Here is a 14,890-nt window from a genome sequence, read left to right as displayed (position 1 = left end):
TATCAATATTTTTATAAATTATTTCAATTTCCATTTGTAGAAAATGCGCTTTGAAACTCTGTACAACAATCTCATTGGTGGTCAGGTTTATTTGTTAGTTTATATTCAAGTTGAAGTATTTACTGGAGATTTTGGTTTCTAAGTATACAGAGTCTAGGGAAAGGCCAGTTTCGGATGACATTTACCAGATAGATACAGCAGATACAGGTTGAATATCCCCAATGGGAAAATTCAGAATGCTCCAAAATCCAAAAACTTTCTGAGAGCTAATAGGATGCTGTAAGTGGAAAATTCTACACCTGCCATCATGTGGTGGGTCACAGTCAAAATGCAGATGCCCTAAAAATATTATATAAAAATACCTTCAGGCTGTGCATTGAAGGTGTATGTGAAACAGAGGTGAATTTCATGTTTAGATTTGCATCTCATCCTTTATGTATATGCAAAAATAATATCATTATGTATATGCAGATATTCCAAATCCTGGGGCCATCCCAAATCTGAAACACTTTTGGTCCCAAGCATTTCAGGTAAAGGGTATTTAACCTGTACTGTCTTTCAGATCTATCAGAGTGAGTAGTTTCTGAATATGTAATCTCACATCATATATAGTGATGATATTGATGAACAATACTATTACTATTTTGGACAAACATATTTCTGTATATCCCCCATATGTATGTACATGTGTGTGTATGTAGCCACTTGATACACCCAGGCACACACTGAGTCTTTATCCTTTGATTGGGAATAACTCCAATTTAAAGATGGAGAAATGGGAGGCAGACTGAAACTCTGCAATAGGTTTTTTTTTTTTTTGTTTGTCTTAAGTAAAGTTTGACCTTTGGGCAGTTTGCTTCTCTCCTCTTCATCACATATTGAGCCTTACTGTTAGACTGTCATGTGTTCTGCAAGCTTTTTAAAAGGCAAAATATTTTACCTAACTTGTGAACTGATGGTCTCTAATGGTTTATTTCTGGACAAAGACTAGGAGAGTTATGGTTTTTCTCTTATTTCAACTTGTCCTTCCTAATGTGTCCATTACATTTAATAAACTGCTGTGTAACTGCAGCTCTGAGAAATTGTGTTGACTGTGTAAATAGCTTGCTTGTTTTGACATTGTCATTCCTCTCTTTATGGGAGAAAATAGTACAGTATATGCATAATGGAGGAAAAGTATATTATCTTTCAACAGTTAATCCATTTAGTACTGACTTTCTTAAAATGGACTTACTTTCTGGTACATTTTCATATTCTGATGCACTTCTTACTGGTACTCCTAGAGCCTCCAGCACCTGTAAATTGGCCTAGTTTTGAGACATTGAACTGTTTCTACCATTTCCTTGCTTGAAAAGTTTGGATTGGGAGTTTCTGTTTTCTGTGAAGTTATGCCAGTAAATATGGTAGAACTTGCCCTATATACTTAGTCTTCCTTGGAGTGCTTTTTTGTAATTTGCTATAAGGTAGAGATTCTTGAATTATATCAGAGATAGGTCTCTAGTGACTGGATTTCACTCATTTCCATTGTCAGTGTAGTAGTCATGGTGAAGTGCTGTTGAAGTAGTTTTTAAAAAAGTTTCTGTTTGATATCCGTAATTTCTACTTGCCCCTACTCAGGGCAGTCCTTGATAGAGACAAATCTTTGTTCTTAGAAATTTTGTGCATTTTGGACTTTTCTATTGTGAAAAATTAGTATTGGTCTCAAGGAACAGATACCTAATTTAAATGGCAAATTGCATGTCTAAACCTTAGTGTATTTACTCTGAAATACACGACTGTTCATTGACCTCTGTCTTTGAGAAATGTTGGGTTAAAAAAAAAAAGTACCTTGAGTAAGAAAAACTAAACTTCTTGCCTGGATAATTACAGGGATTATTTAAAATATCAGTTCAGTACAAAGATGAAATTAGGAGTCAAAAAACCAAGTCTGGGGGAAAAAAAAAATACCTGAAGTGGTCAGATTATCTTTTAGGCTTGTTTTATGTATTATTCCATCATCATAATTTTGTGTCATCACAAAAATACGCATTTTTTTACACTTTTATTCATAATAATCAAAGTGAGGGTTTAAGTGTTTAGAAGCATGGTTTGTTCTAATGTAGTATGACTTCATGAAGCCATAGAGCTCTAGTTCACCCTTAAAGATGGCTTTGTCTTCTGCCCACTCTGGACCAGGTGTTTACATCCTAGAATGCTGTTACATTTGTCATCTCTAGTCTCCTCTTCTGTTAGGACATGGAAACTGTTTCCTCCCTTGGGAAGAAGAGTGGTGGCAGGGCTGCCTCCTTCCTTACTGTGTGCTGCCATTATCACCACCATTCAGCCCTTTAGTTTCCAGTAAAACTTTGTTGGGTCATGTAAATCGCTCTGTAGGAAGGGTTTGGATTAAAGCAATATTCTCCATTTAAAAAGGAGAATTAATTTTAAACTGTGTCCTATGGAGATGCCTTGTTGTGCAGGGTCTTGGGGCTTACTTTTCTAAGGAATTTGTCAGACATGTCTACTCTGAGAATCTCTAGCTCAAGTGTGAAGAAATCGAGAGGAAGCAGAATTCTTGCTGAACACTCATTTTTCCTTGAATAATTCTAGGAATGTCCGTCTTTTACCCCTATAGACCACATGACCACTGAATCTTAACTTAATACGTTTAGTATATGCATGATCTTAGATTTTGTTATAGGATGGTTATGATGAGTAGAAATTGAATACAAGGTAAAATTATCACTTTATGTAGTATGTTGTACTTCTTCAAGAGGTCATACTCAGCTTCAACTTATTTTTGTTCACTTAGTTTCTGATGGAGTGGGGGCTATGTTAGTATTTGCATCTTATTATATTTCTAGGCCTTAGCCAGTGCCTGGTATGTAGTTGTGCACAGTATGTGCTTGTTAAGTGCATATTTGAGAAGCATATTGTACTATTGCTTATTAAGAGTTTTTAAAATAAGTGGTACTTTATTCAGACCAGTTTGATTTTGTTGACAGATATACTATTAGGAAATTAAAAGTTTTCATTGTGAACATTTTTACTATGATTTAAGGGTTGATCAGGACTGTGTCAACTATGACTATAGGGGTTATGAAAAAGCAAAAGAGGAATGAATCATTATAATCTCTTTGTAATCTTGGCAGGAGGCAGCTCCCCCCCCCCAAGGTAAGATTAATCATATGTTTAGCTATCTGTGTGTTTCTCTTTTCATTTGAGATACATGAGGAATTTAGTGTTGATACGGTAAACACGCGTTTTTAGCAGTGTTCTAAATGTCACAAATCTGGAATAAAGAGAAGGGAGCCCTTTTCAGAAGAGTGCTACATTGATGTTACTTTAAATGGAAGGAGACTATGCTAGTAGGGTTGTCAAGCAAATTACCCTGTTGATGTTTGAGTGGATAAGAAGGCTTTGCAGCTTTGCATATTTTTGTGCAATAGTCCTAAGAAAGGGTGTGTTTTTCAGGGATCCGGATGTTGGGAATATAGCAAAAGGCAAAAACAAAGCTAAGGACTCTCTTCAGTGTTTACATTTCAATGTGGGAAACAGATAGTAAACAATATGCATGTACATTATATAGTGTATTAGGCAGTATTAGTTATGGCAATAAATTGAACAGGATTAGGAGGATCTGGAATATTCAAATGTACTGGAGCAAGTTGGCAGTTTTAAATAAGGAGTTCAGGCTGGAGTTCCTTGAGAAAGTAACACTGAAGCAGGAATTTGATGGTATGAGCCATACTGCTCTCTGGGAATAGCTTTCCAGTGGGAGGGAAGAGTCCATAAAACTTTAAGGGCAGGACCAGCAATTCCTTGTTTGGCTCTGTGAATTCGAGCATGAGATTGGACTGGCTAAGAGAGTAGTTCAGAAAGCGGGGTGAGGTAACGGGAGCTGGTACTGTGTTGGTTGTAGACCCTTGCAGATCTTTGTGAGTACCTGAGCTTTTATATAGAGAGGGGAAATTGTGTAGCATTGGCTATCTAGAGTAGTTCTGGGTATCCTTTAGGGAACCTGTGAAGTCCAGCTGTCTTCTTGATCATTAAGATTTCTTTTTTTTTTTTCCCCCACCCAATGGGCTGTGTGGTATTGCATCAGCTTGATATCAGAATATAGGACAATCTATCTCTTATCAAGACAGACTTTAAAAAGATTTGCAAAAAATTAAAATGCCTTTTTTTCTGTTTTGTGGGAACTGTAGTTCATGAATTGTGTGTGCATGTGTGTTTTGGTTAATATGTCATAGATTTATTTTCTTAAAATTAGCATACTACGGTAACACAGCCACATCAATGTTTATAGCAGATCATTTCACAATAGCTGGATTGTGGAACTAACCTAGATGCCCTTCAGCAAATGAATGGATAAAGAAACTGGTATACACAGTGGAATATTATTCAGCCATAAAGAAGAAGAATATTATGGCATTTGCAAATAAATGGATGAAGTTGGAGAATATCACGCTAAGTGAAATAAGCTAATCCCAAAAAACCAAAGGTTCTCTCTGATAAGTGGAGAATGTTATATAATGCGGTTGGGGGTGTGGGGAGTGAGAGAAGAATTGAGGAATTTGGATTATGTAGAAGGAAATGAAGGGGGGTATGAAAAATGGTGGAATGAGTCAGACATTACCTTATGTACGTGTATGATTACATGAATGGTATGAATCTACATCGTGTACAACCATAGAAATGAAATAATGTACCCCATTTGTGTAGTCTGTAAAAAATTAAAAGATAAATTTAAAAAAATGGATCAAAAAGAGAGCTGGGGATGTGACTTGGTAGTAGAGTGCTTGTGGCCCTGGATTCAATCCCCAGTACCCACCCCCCACACAAATGATGATAATTTAAACATCATTTAAATTAATTTAATCATCATTTAATTTAAATTATCATTTAAACATTTTTCAGTTTTACTCTCTTGTATAGCTAAGTATTGTTGACTTAACTCATGAACGCAAACTCTTTGTGCTTCTCAAAAAGGAAAAAAAATTAAAAGTGAAATCCTGAGAAGAACTCAGTAGGAGGGTTTTGAGTAGAGGAGTGACCGTCCACCTGGATGTCAGCAGGCAGGCAGGCAAGCTCTGGAGTATAGAGAATAGGTTGATCGAGTAGTGGTGGGAAGACCGGGAGATCAAGTAGGTAAGTTCCATAGATTAGGTAAGAGGTGATTGTGGCTACAGCTAGATTAGTAGTGGTTGAAGTAGGGAGATCTGAAATTCTGTACATATTTTGAAAGTTAAGTACACAGTATTTGTCAGTGGATGCGATGAGAATGAATTTGCCTTTTTCTGAGATCAGGAGGAACAAGGTTCTGGGGAAATATTGGGAGTTTGGTTTCAAACTTGTCAAACTTGAGTGAAGGCAGTTGAATATAAATAGTGCTGAGGTTCCTCTAAATATATAATCATGTCATCAGCCAACAGGGATAGTTTGAGTTCTTCTTTTCCAATTCGTATCCCTTTAATTTCTTTGGTTTGTCTAATTGCTCTGGCTAGAGTCTCAAGAAGGATGTTGAATAGAAGTGGTGAAAGGGCATCCCTGCCTTGTTCGAGTTTTTAGGGGGAATGCTTTCAGTTTTTCACCATTTATAATGACCAGAGAACTCTTAGAACTCATAAGTGAATTCAGTAAAGTAGCAGGTTACAAGATCAATGCTCATAAATCCAATGCGTTTTTATACATAAGTGATGAATCTTCAGAAAGAGAAATTAGGAAAACTACCCCATTCACAATAGCATCAAAAAAAATACTTGGGAATCAATCTCACAAAAGAGGTGAAAGACCTCTACAATGAGAACTACAGAACACTAAAGAAAGAAATTAAAACCTTAGAAGATGGAAAGATCTCCCATGTTCTTGGATAGGCAGAATTAATCTTCAACTCTATTACAAAGCAATAGTAACAAAAACGGCATGGTATTGGTACCAAAATAGACAGGTAGATCAATGGTACAGAATAGAGGACATGGACACAAACCCAAATAAATACAATTTTCTCATACTAGACAAAGGTGCCAAAAATATGCAATGGAGAAAAGATAGCCTCTTCAACAAATGGGTGCTGGGAAAACTGGAAAACCATATGCAACAGAATGAAACTAAACCCCTATCTCTCACCCTGCACAAAACTCAACTCAGAATGGATCAAGGACCTCGGAATCAGACCAGAGACCCTGCATCTTATAGAAGAAAAAGTAGGTCCAAACCTTCAACTTGTTGGCTTAGGATCAGACTTCCTTAACAGGACTCCCATAGCCCAAGAAATAAAAGCAAGAATCAATAACTGGGATAGATTGAAACTAAAACGCTTTCTCTCAGCAAAGGAAACTATCAGTAATGTGAAGAGAGAGCCTACAGAGTGGGAGAATATCTTTGCCACTCATACTTCAGATAGAGCGCTAATTTACAGAATCTATAAAGAACTCAAAAAACTCTACACCAAGAATACAAATAATCCAATCAACAAATGGGCTAAGGAAATGAAGACACTTCACAGAAGAGGATGTACAAGCAATCAACAGATATATGAAAAAATGTTCAACATCTCTAGTAATAAGAGAAATGCAAATCAAAACTACCCTAAGATTTAATCTCACTCCAATTAGAATGGCAGTTATCAAGAACACAAGCAACAATAGGTGTTGGCGAGGATGTGGGGAAAAAGGTACACTCATACATTGCTGGTGGGGTCGCAAATTAGTGCAGCCACTCTGGAAAGCAGTATGGAGATTCCTCAGAAAGCTTGGAATGGAACCACCATTTGACCCAGCTATCCCACTCCTTGGCCTATACCCAAAGGACTTAAAATCAGCACACTACAGAGATACAGCCACATCAATGTTCATAGCTGCTCAATTCACCATAGCCAGATTGTGGAACCAACCTAGATGCCCTTCAGTTGATGAATGGATAAAGAAACTGTGGCATATATATACAATGGAATATTACTTCGCCATGAAGAATGATAAAATTATGGCATTTGCAGGCAAATGGATGAAATTGGAGAATATCATGCTAAGTGAGACAAGCCAATCTCAAAAAACTAAAGGACGAATGATCTCGCTGATAAGCGGATGAGGACATATAATGGGGGGTAGGAGGGATTAGAGTTAGGGTTAGGTTTAGGGTTAGGGATAAGGAGGGTGGTAAGAATGGAGGAAGGAAGGACTGTATAGAGGGAAAAGAGGGGTGGGAGGGGTGGGGGAAGAGAAAAAATAACAATGAATCAACATTGCCCTATGTAAATTTATGATTTTTAATTAAAAAAAATTTAAAAAAAAATGGTGCTGAGGGTAAAAGTGTTAGACTGGAATGTCCTGTACCAGGGTTTTGTTGGGTTCTGGTAATTTTTTATTTTTTGATAGTATTTAGCTTCTATTTTTCACAAATCAGATTTTCATATTCTCAAAGAGAATGTCATTCTGCATTTTAAGACTAAAATTGCTTTCCAAATATATTGTTACATGATCATGGAATGTACACTTTAGGAGGCTATAAAAATGTAGTTAATGCAGTTTTCTAGTAATATGACATTTCTTAGGTTTTCTGAATCCCATTCTTTGTGAAGTCATCCAACTTTGGTTTTAGTAGAGGGGATCGCATTGCTTGCCATATTAAAATAATGTTTTCAGTTCCAATTACTTAACATTGTATAATATGTTGTTTTTGTAACAAATGGGACTAAGATATTTTTGCTGAAGTTTTATTTTCCTAATACAATCTTGTTGCTTTCCATAAAGAACCTTTTGGAAAGTTGTGTGTGATAGTTCATTGAATGGCTAAAAACTCTCCTTAGCTTAGTATGAGAGATTTCTCTTGTTTTATGGGCTGCTGTAACACCTTGAATGTTATTTGACATTTATTTGCTTTTGTTTATGGAATTGAGTCTCACATGACTTTCTTAGGTTTTCCTCCACTGAACTTAGATGAAATTTGGAATACAGTTGAAAAGTATAATTAAGGAAATTGTTACCTAGGGAGAGCAATTCACTTCTTTCCTCTATACAGATAAAACTCTTTCAAAAATTTTGAGAGGTCTCTTTTGCTTTTACTTTGATTTACCAAATTCATATTAAAGCCTGGAGGGATTTAAAATTTCAAGAAGGTAAAATACACAATATTTGGGAGTAACCTAAATGTTATACCTAACCTAAATATCCTTATATGAGAATTCGGTGCTTTACAAGGGTATCATATACTAAATTCTAATATCCAATAGTTGTGTAATTCTGACAGGAATCGACTCATCTGCGATTCTCAAATCAGTCGTGGGCTATATATAGCCCTTGCAAGTACAGAGGAATCACAAAATGGAGCTGTCAGGAGATAGAAGATGCATAGACTCCTAATTGATAGCATTTTAGAGTAGATAGACCAGATCACATTTATGGCTTCTAACTTCCTCATTTTACTGATGAGGAAAATGAGACCCAGAAGGTTAAATTCAAAGCCACACAGATAATTAATGTAGGGAAGCAGGAGTAAGATGTAGTTGTGTAACCCCAAGGTCATTGCTTTTTTTCCCTACCACATGTGGTTCTGACAAAGATTCATTTTCTGTAGAAAGGTCATCGGTTATGAATTGTAATCCTGCTACACACTCTGCAAGGCAGTTTAGAGTGCATGTTTTTCCTAAATATCTATTATTCAAGAAAATTAAATTTATAAATAAAATCTATGAAGCTTTTGTAAGGATAATCATCTCTAGTTGAGATTGATGTTAGATCTCTGAATTTTTTTTTTAGAATAGTAACTGACCTATTAAGCTTACAAAAAAATTGCATGTATATTTTGGGTGATTAGTAATGAGTGCTTATTTTAAGGAAGATATGTACAATTATTTGAAGTGTGGAAGAGATTTTTAGAATGACTTTGATTTCCTTGATTTTCCTAATAAGTGTTGTTTTTCATAGACTAGAAAAGTAAGGCATTTTCATGACTTTTATTCCTCCTCCCAAATAACTCCAAAGACCAAAACTTTTATAAAATTTTAATTCTTTATTTTACATTAAATTTCGACTTACGGAAATGTGGAAAAAATAATAAGGGGTTGATGCAGAGTACAATTTTGGAAACCAGAAAATTATGTTGATACAGTACTGTTAACTGGTCTGTAGATCTTAATTCAAATTTTACTAGTTTTTCTACTTGTGCTTTTCCTGGTCTTGGTGATCTAATCCAGGATTCCATAATGCATGTGGTGGTGATGTCTCCTTAATTTCCTTTAATCTGTGTCTGATATTCTTGCATGACCTTGATTGTAAAATATTCTTCAGTTTTAGTTTTTTTTTTTTTTCTCACGATTACGTTGAGGTTATTCATTTTTGGCAAGAAAATCACACACAACTACTGTTGTGTCCATCTTGGTACATCAGACAAAGGGGTGTGTGTCTGAACTTTCATCACTTGGTTAAGGTGATGTCTGCCAGCTTTCTTCATTGTGCATTTTGTCCTTTTTCTTTTGTAATTAATATCATCTTACGGGGAAGTACTCCTAAATAGTATAGATACTGCATCACATGCTTTTTGCTCATTAATGTTTGCTTCCATTGGATGATTTTTTTGCCTATAGTAATTATTATTGGTTTTCAAGTAGTAACTTTAAAATAGTAATTGGAATTCTGCAAGGAAATATCTTTTTTTCACTTTATAAATTGATTTATTCAATTACGTCGATATGGTCTTAATTGTAAGAAAAGTTTTTTTGAAGTTTATACATTAAGATGATTAAAAATTCAAAGACTGAAGAGTACATTCTTCAAAGTCTTCAGGAGCCACAGTTCATCCACAGAATAGAGTAGAGGAGGAGTCTTTCAAAAGTTTCTGCAAGGACTTTTTTTGTAGTCATTATTAAAATGGTGAACATACTGCATAACACTTGATAGAGTATGGCCAACTTATGAGCCCAAACTTGGTTTGTTCCATTATTTTCATTTCTCTGATTACCGTTTCTTAAGATGAATTTTAAGAGCTTTTTATTCCAAGAAATCCTCTATGAATTCCCAAATAAGGCTGGTTGGACTAACTGTGACCCTAGAGCAGTTCTTTAATTTCTCTGCCTTCTCTCCTCCTTCTCTCCCTTCCTTTTTTTCTTTTGTGGATGGGAAAGTGGGTATGTTAATACATAGCCTGCTTCACATTCTAGTGAAGATCAGGTGATTCATGTAAAAAAAAAAAAAAAAAAAAAATAGGCCTTTGGTTTATTTTTAGAGTTTGGGAGTCAGTAACTTAATCATTATTACACTATTGTTAATTATGTTGAATCCAGCATCATATACAGCATTTTGACCTAAGGTACTCTCTCCCTTTTTCATGAGAATATCTTTGTAATCTTCTGATAAGTGATTGTTTTAAAACAAATTCATGTCAAATGTGAAAGCTAAATAGTTCCAGAGATGACGACTGCATGGCAGTGATGTCTTTTGTCTCTACAAGTATTTAAATATAAATTGGATTATGCAGGCCTACAGAGAACCTTTCCAGGAACGTACAGCTTACTGTTCCATATCTTCCATTGTGCCCAGCTTCTGCTGAGAGTGACAGGGAAATATAATTAATATTGTTATAAGATCTGTTTCATTTTTTTTTTCCTGTGCATAATTTGTCTACAATTTGCACAGTAGTTAATTTTGACAGTATAAAGGGGGTTATGGTGAATTTCATTTTGTAGTTTGTATATGTGGAATTCTGAAGTACAGAAGTAAAATTTAACCCCCAATAAGGCCCCTCTAGAGAAATTACTGTTGACTTTATTTTGTTTTCCTACCAGTTTGAAAGTAGTTGCTTTAAAAAAATTCAGATTTAATTATGTGGTTGTTAGAGTAAGCAAGATATATTCCATTTAATAGTTGTATCTGTGTAGTGATTTGCTTTTAAATTTTGCTTTCTGTACTTTTGTGAATGTGACTTAGAATGATCTCAGTGAAATGATAGTTCATGGGTTTTCTGTGTTCAGAATAACTTTTTATACTTCCCGTGTGTTTAGTAAACTCTGAATTAAAGTTGTTGTTGTTGTTGTTTTTATAGAGAGCTCTTTGTTAACCCTAAATACATAATGGTTTGTAACAGCCACCACTTTATGAAGCAGCAGTTTTTTCTAATTTTGGGGTTAAAAAGACTCCAAATATTTTAATTTTAATAAGTATACTATGAAGAAAAACTAGTACTTTGTTAAGAACTATAACTGAAATCTTATTTGTTCTTTGTGTTAGCCTATTAATGCCTAGCACTAGGTGTATTGCAGATAGTAGGAAACACTAGAGCCCATTTACTTAACATTGAAATGATGAATGCTATCATTTTAATGTTTCTTATAAAATCTATACCATGTATCAAAGCATATGTGTGTTTATAAGTAATTTACTTTTATTTTACTAAATAAATTAATTGAAAATGTTAAATTTTAAAAAGAGAAAGTCATGATCAAATGACATTGTAACCTTTTCATTTCTATATTTGAGCTTCAACTGTATTAGAATAAGGAAAACCATTTTAATGGATATAAATGTTATAATGCACATAGAAAAAGACAGAGCCCAAATAAAATATCTATGTGTATAATATCAGGGTAGCCCATTGAATAATTGGAATTAGCTACCACAATACTGAATTATAAAATATGTTTTGTATCAAAAAAAATTTCAGTGTCTTAAAAGTCTTCTTGTAATTTGGATTGTTAAAACTCTTGAATATATTTTTATACATTTTGTTACTGTATTTTATTTGTATATCATTAATGATTTTATTGTTTATGATTGAGCTAGTACATATTTTTCATATTTCATTTTCTTGGCTTAAATTTATTGAAAAAATCTAAACCATAAAGTAAAATAGACCTACATTTTATTCTTTACCAGGTCTCTAACATTTGTAGTATTAAATTTATATATAACTTTAGCTATTTACTATTTATTCATTGTGTGAAATGATTGCTTGATTTTGAAATTTAGATTTTGCTACTTTTATTTTTCTGTTCTCTGATATTTCTTCATGTTGTCTTTGATTCCAATATTCCAGTTTAGTACAGAATAATTGATTTGGTTGTTAATACAGTAATTCCAATTGTAAAAGAAAGAGTAAAATTTTTTAGGGAACATGGGAGTGACTGCACGTTTATTGATTCAAATAAAATGAAAAGAGCTCCAAACGAAAAAGAAAAGAAATAAAAACTGAAGATAATTAAAATAGAGAAATTTGAGGAGACATTAAGTAGTATAACCAGATCAAGTTTTCCGACTTACACAAAAATATCTTTCTGCAATACTGAAATTTGGGGAAAAAATGTGATCACTGAGTTATCTATTTAAGAAAACACAAAATTGGGTTACCTAAATGCTTAGTTATTGAACACTCCTAAAAGCTGAAAAATCTTTTTTCTAAACTTGATGGCATAACCCATAGATTCCAAATCGATGATTTTTCTCAAGCGGTGGATCTAGTGGGTGGAGATTTCCATCAGGTAGTTAGTAAGGGGCACCTGTTGTATTTAGGTTTTGGTAGTTAGGTTTATAAAATAATATGCTCTTTGAAATTGCAGTTAGATATTTGACTCAAACTGTTCAGCTCTAAAGGTCAGTTGTTTAACATCAGTACAAGGGATATGTGTTTAGAAAACAACCAGAAAAAAATTGAATTGTCTGCTGGTGTTCAAATGAACAATTGTGGATATGTGAAATGGTAGAGACTGACCTTCACATGAGCAGCAAAATATCTCAGTGTGTTGTGCTTGCCAAGAAAGTAATGGAGTACTTAACACTACTTGGGGAGTGGATCCTTCAAGGACCAGAGGTAGACAGCCTCAGTCTATTGTCATGGAATGTTTATGGGGTCCTACATCTTAAAAGGGACTTTTGACACAGGGAGTTTGTTTGAAAAAGTGTGAAGGTACAAAGATATGTTGCATAGTTTCTAGAAGAGGTCACTTAAATGTTTAAATGTTAAGGAACTTTCCAAGTATTTGTGAGGCTGCTGCTGAATGGTCGTCTGTGGATGACATTTTAGGAGTGTGGATTTTGGTTCAATAAAACAAATTTGTAAACATTTAAGAATTTCAGAGCAGTATAAAAACAAATTATCTTGATATTGAGGTATTTAGATAGAAGATACATGCCTGAGGGGGGGTTATTGTAGTAGGAATTTTTATATTAATGGTTCTGAACTTTTATTTCTCTGAAGCACTTCGGCAGGTTGTGAAGGTCATGTGGAGGTGGGGTAATATTTGAGTATTATTGTGCAATACTTGGTACAACAATAACACAAACAGTAGTTCTGAGGCATTCCAGTGTTTCAGAAATGAATGCATGTTAACCCACCAATTAGGCAAGGACTAAAGCATTCCCCAAACCCCATTGCATGCTTCTGTAATAGTGGTTGTAATAGTGGTTGTAATTGTATCAACTCGATAGCATAATATTAACATAAGCTCGAATTGCTGGTTACTGGATGAAAAGTTTTGAACATGGGGATATAGGAGAAAATAATAAATGTGGTTCTTGCATGCTAAAGTGGGGAGGCAGTGAGTTCAGTTGAGTCATTCAGTAATTGACCTCTACTGATAGGAGGCACAGGCTTACAGAGGTTAAATAAGAGGCTTGTTTCAAATCTCAGAAGAGTTACTATTAGAACTGGAATCAATTTGTCCTGACATGAGTATTTAAATAGCGCACCAGAAATTGCTGATGATTTCCAAGCTAGAAAGGTGCTCTTGATAAAGATAATACTCAGCTGGTGTGAATTAGATCGTACATTCCTTAGGGACTGGAACTGGTCGTGGTTATTTTTTCATTCCCAGCAGAACTGTCTTGTACATAATTTGTGTTCAGTTATTAAGTTTTGTGATACATGTTAGAGACTGAAAAAAAAATGATGGTAGAAACGCTTATTATCTGTCTCCCATATTGGATAAATTTTTTGAGAGCTGAAATCAGAACTTCTTTAGTTTTAATGCCATCCCATGTCATTTACCCACCTATCTGCTCTTGTTGAGGACTGTGTTCTAGGCACTATTCTGGGTTCAGGGGAAGCAGTGGGTAACAGAAGTCATGGAACTTTTAGTAATAATAATAAAAAAATCAATGATTTATAGAAGTAAAACCTAATGGTAAGTACATTATTATCTAACCGGATGCTTGTATTTATGAAGGTTATTGGTTTTATGTATTTGTGTATTTTTAATATAGCCATCTGAATTTTTTAATAATTTACATTTGGTTCTTTTTATTTTTCTAAGTTTGGAAAGTTTGTTTACCTGGAAGGTCATGATTTTTATTTTCCTCTCCTTAATCTGTTATATTACTGAGGTTACTTATAACAACAAATTGTTAAATTTTGAACTGTTCTTGCATTTATGATATAAATTCTTCTGGATGGAAGGATACATGTGTTATTTTAATTACATTAACTATTTCTAATGCCCTTTGGTTAAGCTACACACTAATTTGATAAAGTTTTCATGATAAAGCTAGAAATATACAAGAATGTTAAGAAAGATAAAATCTTGCCCTTACAGTCAAATCCAAGGTATTCGTTTTTAATTTTTGTTGATTTCATTTGCTAAAGATAAACTTTTGGTAAGCTGCAATAAGCAAATTGTTATTTCAGAGATAAATTTATAATAAAGTGAATATTGCTATTACTGAAGCAAAATGTATGTTAAGTTTTAAAAAGTAAGATTTTATAACTGGGTAAAAATACTTTGATAACACCTTTTTTCTGTGTTGGATTTTACTTAACTGAAACAGATTTAAATAAGTAGTTAGGAAAACTAAAGAGTGCATTCGTAGTTGATGGTTCCTGAATATCAGTAGATTGGGATTTCACTTTAGGGTGATGTACAGAATACATTTTAAAAATAAAAGATGTTTTTTTAAAAAAAATTATTTTTGGATGTGAGCCTTTTCCC

The 14,890-nt window shown here is 34.2% G+C and overlaps 1 protein-coding gene and 2 long non-coding RNA genes across 8 annotated transcripts in view; all 3 read left to right on the top strand.

Moving 5' to 3' along the window:
* The window catches only part of QKI (QKI, KH domain containing RNA binding), a 138,283-nt gene that overhangs the window by 20,468 nt on the left and 102,925 nt on the right, over nucleotides 1–14,890 (top strand). The window lies entirely within an intron of this gene.
* On the top strand, nucleotides 391–1,959 carry LOC306666495. The gene is made up of 2 exons (XR_013765316.1): nucleotides 391–530; nucleotides 563–1,959. It is a non-coding gene; the product is annotated as an uncharacterized lncRNA (long non-coding RNA).
* Nucleotides 4,881–13,227, top strand: LOC306666498. The gene is made up of 2 exons (XR_013765319.1): nucleotides 4,881–5,377; nucleotides 7,283–13,227. It is a non-coding gene; the product is annotated as an uncharacterized lncRNA (long non-coding RNA).

The sequence above is a fragment of the Sciurus vulgaris genome, assembly GCF_902686455.1.
Source record: "Sciurus vulgaris genome assembly, chromosome: 7".
NCBI lineage: Eukaryota > Metazoa > Chordata > Mammalia > Rodentia > Sciuridae > Sciurus > Sciurus vulgaris.
This window is presented reverse-complemented; position numbering and strand designations above follow the sequence as displayed.